Source organism: Arachis stenosperma, chromosome 9, assembly GCF_014773155.1.
Source record: "Arachis stenosperma cultivar V10309 chromosome 9, arast.V10309.gnm1.PFL2, whole genome shotgun sequence".
Classification (NCBI taxonomy): domain Eukaryota; kingdom Viridiplantae; phylum Streptophyta; class Magnoliopsida; order Fabales; family Fabaceae; genus Arachis; species Arachis stenosperma.
In genome coordinates, this window is record NC_080385.1 from 42,783,005 (window position 1) to 42,796,676 (window position 13,672).

Here is a 13,672-nt window from a genome sequence, read left to right on the forward strand (position 1 = left end):
TTTATCAATTAAAATTCGAATTCTCCTTCTCCTTCTTCTTTCTATTTCTGTTTTCCTCTGACATTTCAAGGAATCTCTATACTGTGACATAGAGGATTCCACATTCTCTTTTTCTCTTCTCTTTTATATGAGCAGGAGCAGAGACAAAGGCATTCTTGTTGAAGCTGATCCTGAACCTGAGAGGACCCTGAAGAGAAAGCTAAGAGAAGCCAAAGCACAACTCTCTTTAGAGGACCTGACCGAATTCTTCAAGGAAAAAGAACACATGGCAGCCGAAAACAACAACAATGCCAACAATGCAAGGAAGGTGCTGGGTGACTTTACTGCACCTACTCCTGATTTTTATGGGAGAAGCATCTCTATCCCTGCCATTGGAGCAAATAACTTTGAGCTTAAGCCTCAATTAGTTTCTCTAATGCAACAGAATTGCAAGTTCCATGGACTTCCAATGGAAGATCCTCATCAGTTTTTAGCTGAATTCTTGCAAATCTGTGACACAGTCAAGACTAATGGGGTTAACCCTGAGGTCTATAGACTGATGCTATTCCCTTTTGCTGTAAGAGACAGAGCTAGAATATGGTTGGATTCTCAACCTAAAGAAAGCCTGGACTCTTGGGAAAAGCTAGTCAATGCCTTCTTGGCAAAGTTCTTTCCACCACAAAGATGGAGTAAGCTTAGAGTGGAAGTCCAAACCTTCAGACAGAAGGATGGAGAATCCCTCTATGAAGCTTGGGAAAGATACAAACAATTAATCAGAAAATGTCCTTCTGACATGCTTTCTGAATGGAGCATCATAGGTATTTTCTATGATGGTCTCTCTGAACTATCTAAGATGTCCTTGGATAGCTCTGCAGGAGGATCTCTTCATCTGAAGAAGACGCCTACAGAAGCTCAGGAACTAATTGAAATGGTTGCAAATAACCAATTCATGTACACTTCTGAAAGGAATCCTGTGAACAATGGGACTAGTCAGAAGAAAGGAGTTCTTGAGATTGACACTCTGAATGCCATATTGGCTCAGAATAAAATATTGACTCAACAAGTCAATTTGATTTCTCAAAATCTGTCTGGATTGCAAAATGCACCAAACAGTACTAAGGAGGCTTCATCTGAGGAAGAAGCCTATGATCCTGAGAACCCTTCAATGGAAGAGGTGAATTACCTAGGAGAACCCTATGGAAACACCTATAATTCTTCATGGAGAAATCACCCAAATTTCTCATGGAAGAATCAAGAGAGACCTCAACAAGGTTTCAATAATAATAATGGTGGCAAAAACAGGCTTAGCAATGGCAAGCCTTTTCCATCACCTTCTCAGCAACAGACAGAGAGTTCTAAGCAGAATACTTCTGACTTAGCAACAATGGTCTCTGATCTAATAAAGACCACTCAAAGTTTCATGAATGAAACAAGGTCCTCTATCAGAAATCTGGAAGGACAAGTGGGTCAGCTGAGCAAGAAAATTACTGAACTCCCTCCTAGCACTCTCCCAAGTAATACAGAAGAAAATCCAAAAGGAGAGTGCAAAGCCATTAACATGGCCGAATTCTGGGAGGAAAGAAAGGAGGTGGACGCCACTGAGGAAGACCTCAGTGGGCGTGTACCAACCTCCTCTGAGTTCCTCAATGAGGAACAATGGGAATCTGAGGTTCAAATTGAGACCATAGAGATTCCATTGGACTTACTTCTGCCATTCATGAGCTCTGATGAATATCCTTCCTCTGAAGAGGATGAGTATGTCACTGAAGAGCAAGTTGCTAAATACCTTGGAGCAATCATGAAGCTAAATGACAAGTTATTTGGAAATGAGACTTGGGAAGATGAACCTCCCTTGCTCACCAAAGAACTGGATGACTTGTCTAGGCAGAAACTGCCTCAAAAGAGGCAGGATCCTGGGAAGTTTTCTATACCTTGTACCATAGGCACCATGACCTTCAAGAAGGCCTTGTGTGACTTAGGGTCAAGTGTGAACCTCATGCCCCTCTCTGTAATGGAGAAATTAGGGATACTTGAGGTGCAAGCTGCAAGAATCTCACTAGAGATGGCAGACAACTCAAGAAAACAAGCCTATGGACTTGTAGAGAATGTTTTGGTGAAGATTGAAGACCATTACATTCCTACTGATTTCATAGTCCTAGAGACTGGGAAGTGCATGGATGAATCCATCATCCTTGGCAGACCCTTCCTAGCCACAGCAAAGGCTGTGATTGATGTTGATAGAGGAGAGTTGATCATTCAAGTGAATGAAGAATCCTTGGTGTTTAAGGCCCAAGGACATCCCTCTATCATCATGGAGAAGAAGCATGAAGAGCTTCTCTCAAAACAGAGCCAAACAGAGCCCCCACAGTCAAACTCTAAGTTTGGTGTTGGGAGGCCACAACCAAACTCTAAGTTTGGTGTTGAAACCCCACATTCAAACTCTAAGTTTGGTGTTGGGAGGTTTCAACAAGGTTCTGAGTGTTTCTGAGGCTCCATGGGAGTCCCCTGTCAAGCTAATGACACTAAAGAAGCGCTTGTTGGGAGGCAACCCAATGTTTTATAATTAATTATTTTCTTTTGTTATTTTATCTTTTTTGTAGGTTGATGATCATAAGAAGTCACAAAAATAATGAAAAAAGCAAAAACAGAATGAAAAACAGGAAGAAAAACAGCACACCCTGGAGGAAGAAGCTGCTGGCGTTCAAACGCCAGTAAGCCTTGCTGTTGGGCGTTTAACGCCCAGTCTGGCACCCTTCTGGGCGTTTAACGCCAGAAAGGGGCACCAGACTGGCGTTAAATGCCAGTAAAGGGCAAAAACCTGGCGTTAAACGCCAGGAATGGGCACCAGCCCGGCGTTTAACGCCAGAAATGCCTCAAAACGTGATTTTGAGCAACATATGGTGCAGGGATGACTTTTCCTTGACACTACAGGATCTGTGGACCCCACAGGACCCTACCATCACTCTCTCTCTTCTTCCCCCATTCACCAATCACCTCAATACCTCTTTCCCAAAAACCCTTCACCTATCAAATCCCATCTTTCTCTTCACCACTCACATCCATCCTTCATAAATCCCCACCAACCTCACCCTTCAAATTCAAACCACTTTCCCTCCCAAACCCACCCATAATGGCCGAACCTTTACCCCCCTCTCTCTTATAAATACCCTTCTTCAACTCTTCATTTTCACACAACCTAAACACCCTTTCTTACCCTTCTTGGCCGAACACACTACCATCTCCCTTCTTCCTCATTTCTTCTTCTTCTACCCTCTTCTTTCTTCTTTTGCTCGAGGACGAGCAAACATTTTAAGTTTGGTGTGGTAAAAGCATTGCTTTTTGTTTTTCCATAACCATTTATGGCATCCAAGGCCGGAGAAACCTCTAAAAAGAGGAAAGGGAAGGCAAAAGCTTCCACCTCCGAGTCATGGGAGATGGATAGATTCCTCTCAAGGGTGCATCAAGACCACTCCTATGAAGTTGTGGCCTTGAAGAAGGTGATCCCCGAAGTCCCCTTTTCACTCAAAAAGGGTGAATATCCGGAGATCCGCCATGAGATCCGAAGAAGAGGTTGGGAAGTTCTTACCAACCCCATTCAACAAGTCGGAATCTTGATGGTTCAAGAGTTCTATGCCAATGCATGGATCACAAAGAACCATGACCAAAGTGTGAACCCGAATCCAAAGAATTATATCACTATGGTTCGGGGGAAATACTTGGATTTTAGTCCGGAGAGTGTGAGGGTGGCGTTCAACTTGCCTATGATGCAAGGAGATGAGCATCCTTACACTAGAAGGGTCAACTTTGATCAAAGGTTGGACCAAGTCCTCACAGTCATATGTGAAGAGGGCGCACAATGGAGGCAAGACTCAAGAGGAAAGCCGGTTCAATTGAGAAGGCATGACCTCAAGCCCGTGGCTAGAGGATGGTTAGAGTTCATACAACGCTCAATCATCCCCACTAGCAACCGGTCCGAAGTTACCATAGACCGGGTCATCATGATCCATAGTATCATGGTTGGAGAAGAAATAGAGGTTCATGAGGTTATAGCCCAAGAACTCTATAAGGTGGCGGACAAGACCTCCACCTTGGCAAGGTTAGCCTTTCCTCATCTCATTTGTCACCTCTGTTATTCAGTTGGAGTTGACATAGAGGGAGACATTCCCATTGATGAGGACAAGCCCATCACCAAGAAAAGGATGGAGTACACAAGAGATCTCACTCATCATGAGATTCCTAAGATTCCTCAAGGAATGAATTTTCCTCCACAAAACTATTGGGAGCAACTAAACACCTCCCTAGGAGAGTTAAGTTCCAACATGGGACAACTGAGGGTGGAGCATCAAGAACACTCCATCATCCTTCATGAAATTAGAGAAGATCAAAGAATCATAAGGGAGGAGCAACAAAGACAAGGAAGAGACATTGAGGAGCTCAAGCACTCCATAGGATCTTCAAGAGCAAGAAAGAGCCGCCATCACTAAGGTGGACCCGTTCTTTGATTTCCTTGTTATTGTTCTTCTGTTTTTCGATTTTTTTTTATGCTTATGGTTATCTATGTTTGTGTCTTGTGATCATTAGTGTCTTAGTAGTTATGAATGTCCTATGAATCCATCACCTTTCTTCAATAAAAATGTGCTTAATTGAAAAGGAAAGAATTGCATGAATTCTGAATTTTATAGTAGTTTAATTAGTTTGATGTGGTGGCAATATTTTCGTTCTCTGAATGTATGCTTAAACAGTGCATATGTCTTTTGAATTTGTGGTTCATGAATGTTGGCTCTTGAAAGAATGATGAAAAAGGAGACATGTTACTGAGGATCTGAAAAATCAATAAAATGATTCTTGAAGCAAGAAAAAGCATTTCAAAAAAAAAAAAAGCCGAAAAAAAAAAAGAGAGAAGCAAACGAAAAAAAAAAAGAAAAGAAAGAAAAAAAAAGAAAGAATAAAGTTGTGATCCAAGGCAAATAAGAGTGTGCTTAAGAACCCTGGACACCTCTAATTGGGGACTTTAGCAAAGCTGAGTCACAATCTGAAAAGGTTCACCCAATCATGTGTCTGTGGCATGTATGTATCCGGTGGTAATACTGGAAGACAGAGTGCTTTGGGCCACAGCCAAGACTCAATAAGTAGCTGTGTTCAAGAATCATCATACTTAACTAGGAGAATCAATAACACTATCTGGATTCTAAGTTCCTAAAGAAGCCAACCATTCTGGATTACAAGGGATAGAGTGAGATGCCAAAACTATTCAGAGGCAAAAAGATAAAAGCCCCGCTCATCTAGTTAATACTGATCTTCATAGATGTTTTTGGAATTCATTGCATATTCTCTTCTTTTTATCTTATTTGATCTTCAGTTGCTTGGGGACAAGCAACAATTTAAGTTTGGTGTTGTGATGAGCGGATAATTTGTATACTTTTTGGCATTGTTTTTAGTATGTTTTTAGTATGATATAGTTAGTTTTTAGTATATTTTTATTAGTTTTTAATTAAAATTCACTTTTCTGGACTTTACTATGAGTTTGTGTGTTTTTCTGTGATTTCAGGTATTTTCTGGCTGAAATTGAGGGACCTGAGCAAAAATCTGATTGAGACTCAAAAGGACTGCAGATGCTGTTGGATTCTGACCTCCCTGCACTCGAAGTGGATTTTCTGGAGCTACAGAAGCCCAATTGGCGCGCTCTCAACGGCGTTGGAAAGTAGACATCCTGGGCTTTCCAGCAATATATAATAGTCCATACTTTGCCCAAGATTTGATGGCCCAAACCGGCGTTCAAAGTCACCTCAAGAAATTCCAGCGTTAAACGCCGGAACTGGCACCTAATTGGGAGTTAAACGCCCAAACTGGCACTAAAGCTGGCGTTTAACTCCAAGGAGAGTCTCTACACGAAATTTCTTCATTGCTCAGCCCAAGCACACACCAAGTGGGCCCGGAAGTGGATTTTTATGTCATTTACTCACTCATGTATTAGTTTCTTATATATAGGACCTTTCACTATTGTATTAGAAATCTTTATATCATCTGATCTTTGGAATCCTTTGTTTTTAGATCTTTTGATCACTTTGGGAGGCTGGCCATTCGGCCATGCCTAGACCTTGTGCTTATGTATTTTCAACGGTGGAGTTTCTACACACCATAGATTAAGGTGTGGAGCTCTGCTGTACCTCGAGTATTAATGCAATTACTATTGTTCTTCCATTCAATTCCACTTGTTCTTTTACCAAGATATCACTTGTTCTTCACCTATGAACAAGGTGACTGACAACCATTCTTGTTCTACAAGCATCTGAGGCTTAGTGAATATCTCTTGGATTTCTGATTGCATGATGCATGGTTGATCGCCTGACAACCGAGTGCTCGCCTGACAAACGAGCCAACCATTCCATGAGATCAGAGTCTTCGTGGTATAGGCAAGAACTGATGGCAGCATTCAAGAGAATCCGAAAGGTCTAACCTTGTCTGTGGTATTTTGAGTAGGATTCAATGACTGAATGACTGTGACGTGCTTCAAACCTGTAACCTACTGGGCGTTAGTGACAGACGCAAAAGAGTTATTCTATTCCGGTAGGGGAGGGAACCAAACCGGTGATTGGCAGCACTGTGACAGAGTGTTTGCATTAGCTTTCACTGCGCGGATGGGAGGTAGCTGCTGACAACAGTGAGACCCTACACGAGCTTGCCATGGAAAGGAGTAAGAAGGATTGGATGAAGACTGTAGGAAAGCAGAGAGACGGAAGGGAAGGCATCTTCATACACTTGTCTGAAGCTCATACACCTATGATATACATAAGTATCACTATCCTTATTTTCTATGTTATTTTCGTTCATCACCATATATATCTGAGTTTGCCTGACTAAGATTTACAAGATGACCATAGCTTGCTTCATTACTAACAATCTCCGTGGGATCGACCCTTACTCACGTAAGGTTTATTACTTGGACGACCCAGTGCACTTGCTGGTTAGTCGTGCGAAGTTGTGTAATGCCATGGTATTAGGCGCACCAAGTTTTTGGAGCCATTACCAGGGATTATGAGAGTTGTGAAAAAGTATAGTTCACAATTTCGCATGTCAATCACTTTATCTCCCGGAGAGAAACATTCAGTGGGAATTTTCTTGTTTCTCCACCCTCTTGGCAATTTCTTTACAATTCTTCCCTCTCTCTTGAGGATTTCTTCATTGACCCTTATGCCAGGAGGATCCTTCTGAGCTGTTTCTATTGATTCTTGTGGCTTTAACTCTTGCAATTATTGTTTGCCTTCCAAGGACTGTTTCAGAGTTTCAGCTGCTGGGTTGCTTTCCTCCAAACACAGATGGCTACTATCATCCTTAGGCTTTTCAGGTTCTGGTTCAGGCTCAGATGCAGGTTTGAAAACATGGAAAATGAGCTGTTCATCATGTATTCTCAAAATTAGCTCTCCTTGTTCTACATCTATGAGCGCTCTAGCAGTGGCTAGAAATGGCCTTCCCAGAATGATAGGGTGTAGGTAGCTTTCCTCCATGTACAAAATGACAAAGTCTGTGGGGAAGAAATAATTTCCCACTTTCACCAGCACATTCTCAACTACCCCTTCAGCTTGCTTCTGAGTTTTGTCAGCCAGTTGTATGATTACATCAGTGGATCTTACCTCATTCAGTTGTAGCATCTTCATAAGAGTCAGAGGCATCACATTTATGCTAGCTCCTAGATCACAGAATCCTCTGTCAATTTTTGTTTCCCCTATGATGCAGGGGATATGAAAACTTCCTGGGTCTGTTTTCTTAGAGACTATGTCCTTCTTGATGAGGGCACTGCATTCTTTGTTCATTATTACAGTTTGTCCTCCCTTCAAAACTCTTTTCTTGCTCAGCAATTCCTTCAAATACTTGATATGTGTAGGCATCTGCTGGAGAATCTCAAGAAAGGGAATATTGATATGGAGAGACTTAAATGTCTCTAAAAACCTTGAATATGTTTTCCCTTTTTCACCTCCTCCTAACCTCTGAGGAAATGGTGCTTTTGGTTGGTATGTTTCCAGCATGCCTTTATTTTGCAGTTCCTTGGCTTGCTCAGTTTCACTTTCCTGCTTAGCTTCTTCCACACCTTCCTTCAAGATTTCTGGCTCCTGTTCTGAGGGTCTGATTCCTTCTTCTTCTGAGACTTCCTTCAATGTGGTGATGGCCTTGCATTCTTCCCATCTCACTCCCTTTTGTTCCCCTTTAGGATTCTTTTCTGTGTCACTAGGGAACACTACAGTTGACTTGGGGGCCTGTTGAGATAGCTCTCCTACTCGAGACTCCATCCTCTTGAGTTTTTCACCATGGTTCCTTAAGGTAGATCTCACATCATCCCTAAAGCTTTTCAACTCACTTATGTCCTGACCCATGTTTGCAAGCATTCCTTCTATCCTGTTTAATTGATCTTGAAATTGTTGGTTCGGATTAGGTTGGGCAGGTTGATTATTTTGGCCATGACATGGTGGTTGGGAGTAAGTGTTTTGTGTGGCTTGGTATGATCTTTGGTTGGAGTTTTGGTATGTGGAATTGTTATGTTGGTTGGGGTTGTAAGGTTTGTGGTTTTGTGGTTGGGTTTGCTGGTTTCCCCACCCAAAGTTTGGGTGGTTTTTCCAGCTTGGGTTGTAAGTGTTGGAATGTGGATCATATGGTTGCCTTTGTTGATTTCCCACATAGTTGGCCTCTTCCCAATCACCTCCTTCAGTGCTTACCTCCTCTTGATCTTGTGTGTGTATTGCAGCCACTTGATTTGTTTCTAATTTCCTGGTGAGCTCTGCTAGTTTCTTGGCAAACACCTTGTTTTGGGCTAGAATTGTATCAACATGGTTCAGCTCCATGACTCCCTTAGTGTTGTGTCTCTCTGAAGCATAGTAGTACTCATTCTCAGCCACTGTCTCAATCACTTCAATGGCTTCTTCCACAGTCTTTTTCTTGTTCAATGAACCTCCTGATGAATGGTCTACAGCCTTCCTTGATTCATAAGAAAGTCCATCATAGAAAATATGCAATTGCACCCAGTCATGGAACATGTCTGGTGGGCATTTCCTTGTCAAATCCTTGAACCTCTCCCATGCCTCGTAGAGAGTTTCACCATCTTGTTGTCTAAAAGTCTGAACCTCAGATCGAAGCCTATTGACCTTTTGTGGGGGGTAGAAACGTGCCAGAAACTTGCTTTCCACCTCATCCCAGGTTGTTAGGCTCCCCATTGGGAATGATTCCAGCCACTTAGCTGCCTTGTCCCTAAGTGAAAATGGGAACAAGAGCAGTTTATAGGCATCTTCCTGGACTCCATTGGACTTCACAGTGTCGCAAATTCTCAGGAATTTTGTGAGATGTTGGTTTGGATCTTCATTAGCACTTCCACCAAATGAACAATGATTCTCCACCAGTGATATTAGCTGTGGTTTGAGTTCAAAATTGTTGGCCTGAATGGGTGGTTTCTGAATGCTGCTACCACAATTCCCAGAGGTTGGGTTTATGTATGAACCAAGAACCCTCCTCTCGGGAATGGCATTGTTTCCATCAGCTCTCTCATGGTTGTGAACTTCTCTATCCATGTTGAGATCTAGAGCTTCCTCAAAATTGTCCTCAGATTCTCCTTCAGATTCTTCTTCTCCCAGTACTCTCTTCCCTCTTGCTTCCCTTCTAAGTTTATGAAGGGTCCTCTCTGGTTCGGTATATGGATGAGTTGATGTCTCTCTTCTCCTACCTGTCATACAAGAACACCGCACAGGCAACAAACAAGTGAAATACTCTTGGTTAATGGAAGAGTATGGTTAGAGCAGTTGAGGAATTAATTCAAATAGTTAGTGAGTCAGTGAGTTAGTTGCTTGAATTTAAAGGCATAAAGAAAGAAAGCAAGTAACAGAGTGCAGAAATTAAAATTCAACAAGTAACTTGAACTGAATTAACAAAACAAGAAAAATGCTCAATCTAGTTAACTTCCAATTTGAGAATTGTCAATCGAAAACCAATCCCCGGCAACGGCGCCATAAACTTGATGCTACGATTTTAGGAAATTGCACGATCGGCAAAAATTCCTTCCGGCAAGTGCACCGGTTATCGTCAAGTAAAAACTCACAATAGAGTGAGGTCGAATCCCACAAGGATTGGTTGAGTGAGCAATTCGGATTAGAGGTGTGTTCTAGTTGAGCGGAATCAAGATTTAGATGAGAATTGCGGAATGTAAAATTGGCGGGAAACGTAAATGGCAAGAAATTGAAATTGCGGAATCTTAAATTGCATGAATTAAAGAGCGAGAAGCTAAATTGCTGAAATTAAAAAGGGATCGGGGTGATTGCATGAATTTAATTGCAGAATGTAAAGAGAAAGTGGTAGATCAGAAATGGGGAATTCATTGGGTTTCAAGAGATATTGAGATCTCCGAATCAAAACATTTTTATCCCTTCCTCAACCAATGCGTTCATTGAATTTTGCTTGGCAATCTTATATGATTGGATCCCAATCCCTTGGCTCACCAATTCTCTCTAAAAACAAACAAATTCCCAATCCCTTGGTTTAAATGTTCATAAGAAGAGATGACGCTCGATCACTGATTATACCACACAGTTTCATGAACCACAATTTGGTAGGATTACATGTCACAATATCCATCCAAACCCCAATCCAATTCACTGTGAGAAAGCTTCTCTAGCATGAATCCTCCATTCCTTTCCCAAGGTTCCGAAGGATTCCAATTATGGATAGTTTCTTTCCCAAGACAACTAACCAATGGAATTAGATCGAGAAGCTTTCTAACAAAAATTCAAGAGAAAAGATTGAAGAAGAAGATAAAAACTATTATTGATTCATTGAATTACAATAGAGCTCCCTAACCCAATGAAAGGGGGTTTAGTGAGTCATAGCTCTGAATTCAATTACAAAAAGTATGAAAACTAGAAAAATGATCCAAAAGTCCTCAAAAATCCCCTAACTAACTTAAATTCTATCCTATTTATACACTTTCTAAATTAAGCTTCTGTTGTGTTTCTTGGGCTTTGAGGCCTTTCCCTGATTTCCTTTTGCTTTGGGTTTATGATCCATAATCCTGATAAGGCTGCTGATCCAATTCTGTAACATTCATTGAGTCAACTTAGTGATAATCAAGTAATGACACATGACTCAACAAATTGAAATTCCAGACTCATCAATTCTTCAGGCCCAATCCCATAAACCATGATATTCAATTGGGTTTCATACCAGAGTACGTTTAAGTTAATGTTTGTGCTCAAATGCTAACTTAAAACTGTAATATCTTTGGCCCAGAAACCTTTTCAAATAGTGGCGTTTAAGTTGCAGTTTAAGCTTAAACTGCAATTTAAACGCCAAACACTTCCAGTGATGCCTTTTGTGGAAGCACGTTTAAGTTCCAGTTTAAGCTTAAACTGGAACTTAAACGTTGGACACTCCTGGAGGTGGTATAACTCAAGCACGTTTAAGCTTCAGTTTAAGGTTAAACTGAAGCTTAAACGTGGAAATGGAAGAAAGCAACCCTGGAGGAGAATTTTTGTCAAACACGTTTAAGCTTCAGTTTAAGGTTAAACTGAAGCTTAAACGTGGAAATGGAAGAAAGCAACCCTGGAGGAGAATTTTGGTCGAACACGTTTAAGCTCCAGTTTAAGGTTAAACTGGAGCTTAAACGTGGAAATGGCTCCCTGGTGCATTTCGCATTTCTGGCGTTTAACTTCCAGTTTAAGGTTAAACTGGATGTTAAACGCCACTTTCAGCTTTTCCTCAGCTTTCATGATTTTGGCGTTTAAGCTCCAGTTTAAGCTTAAACTGGAGCTTAAACGCCACTGATAGTTCCCAGCATTATATGGCTTGGCAGTTTAAGTTCCAGTTTAAGCTTAAACTGGAACTTAAACTCCACATGTGATATTCAAGCTTCCTTTATTGATTTTGTTGCTTCCTTGCCTAACCTCTTCTTCCCTGAAATCATCCAAACAACTGCATCAAAGTCTTGCAAAATTTCATGAGAAATCTTCCATTCATAGCATTCAAGTAATATAACTAAAAACTCATGGAATTTGCATCAAAATCATACTGTTTGGATGGTTCATTGCTTTGTTATTCATTTAACCATTCTTGGTTACTTTAAGCTCAAGAAAATGCATAAAACAACTAAAACTAACAGAAAAATGCTAGTGAAACTAGCCTAAGATGCCTTGGCATCACAATCTCAACACCAATGGTTTATTTTTCTTGTTAGTTGTTGCATTTGCATGTTTGATTGCATATTTATTTGATTTTGTGCATTTAGTTACTACTTGGTTGAAGTAATATTTTCTTTTTCAAGAAATCTTTATAGTATTTCACTAATTTAAATTGAAATTTTTTTTAAATTTGTTTGAAGTTGTATTTGGAACATGGTTTTTGAGCCAAAGAACACACAACCTGTGAGACTTTGAGCTTATTTATATGGTTACATTATTTAACCATAAATATTTTATTCCTGTGTGTTCCCTTCTCTATGATTGTAATCTATATTTTGTTCCAATCTATATGTCCATTATTTAGTATATTTACATGCTTGCATATGATTGAGGCCATTGTTTTATTTTAGCTCACTTATCCCAAATAAACCTACCCTTTAAATCACCCTTGTCAAGCCACTTTGAGCCTTTTAATCCCCATTTGTTCTGTATTTTACCACATCACTAGCCTTAAAGCAGAAAAACAATTAAATATCCCAATTGAATCTTTGGTTAGCTTAAGATAGGGATTGTGTAACAATTAAGTGTGGGGAAACTGTGGGAACATGGGTTAATAAGGAAATGTATCATGTTTCTAAATTATTTGAATATTGGGAATTTGGGAACCTACTCATGAAAAACCAAAATAGAAAAATAATGGAGAATCCATGTGCATTGATAAGTTATGTTTGCTTTTATGATTCAAAAAAAAAAAAGAAAAAAAGAGAAAAAGAAAATATATATATATATATATATAATATAAATAAATAAATAAATAAGGGGACAAAATTACCCCAATACTAAGTTAATGAAAATATCAATGCACATGTGACAAAAATAAAGAAATATAAAAAAAATTTTGGTACATGAGTATGGGAATCATACAAAAGTGGGAATTTTGGGTAGCTAGGCATGATTCTAGAGTTATATAGAGTGTATGTATGCTAGGCGAGAGCTTGGTTAGTCAAAGATTCAATTTATAGCTCACTTAACCATATATATATATATATACCCTCACCCTTACCTTAGCCCAATTACAACCTTGAAAAGACCTCATGATGTTTGCATTGGTATACTAAATTTTGTTGATTGATTAGATGAAGAACAAGGTTTAGAAAGCATGATTAGAGAAGAGTAGAGTGAATTACCCTATACACTTGAGAGATTAGAGTGCATATACACTACCAGTAAGGGTTCAGTGCTTAATTCTATGTTCCCTGCTTTCATGAGCTATCTTCTTACAAGTTTACTTGCTTTTTATTGTATGATTTGAATTAGTGAAATCTGATTTATGTTTGTCTTGCAGAGTTTATTTACTTTTAACTAAGTAGGTAGAAACATTTTGCATGTAGTTGCATTCATATAGATAGGTTGCATTTCATACATTCTACCATTCCTCTTCACCCCTTTATAGCTTCTCTTGAGCTTAGCATGAGGACATGCTATTATTTAAGTGTGGGAAGGTTGATAAACCACTATTTTATGGTTTATCTTGTGCTCAATTG

At 40.0% G+C, this 13,672-nt stretch overlaps 2 non-coding genes across 2 annotated transcripts; one reads left to right on the forward strand and one right to left on the reverse strand.

Moving 5' to 3' along the window:
- Positions 1–670: 670 nt before the first annotated feature.
- LOC130953699 (small nucleolar RNA R71) lies at positions 671–778 on the reverse strand. Its single transcript, XR_009075860.1, has one exon. It is a non-coding gene; the product is annotated as a small nucleolar RNA R71 (small nucleolar RNA).
- An 8,225-nt stretch (positions 779–9,003) lies between these two features.
- Positions 9,004–9,107, forward strand: LOC130953718 (small nucleolar RNA R71). Its single transcript, XR_009075879.1, has one exon. It is a non-coding gene; the product is annotated as a small nucleolar RNA R71 (small nucleolar RNA).
- The last annotated feature ends 4,565 nt before the right edge of the window (positions 9,108–13,672 follow it).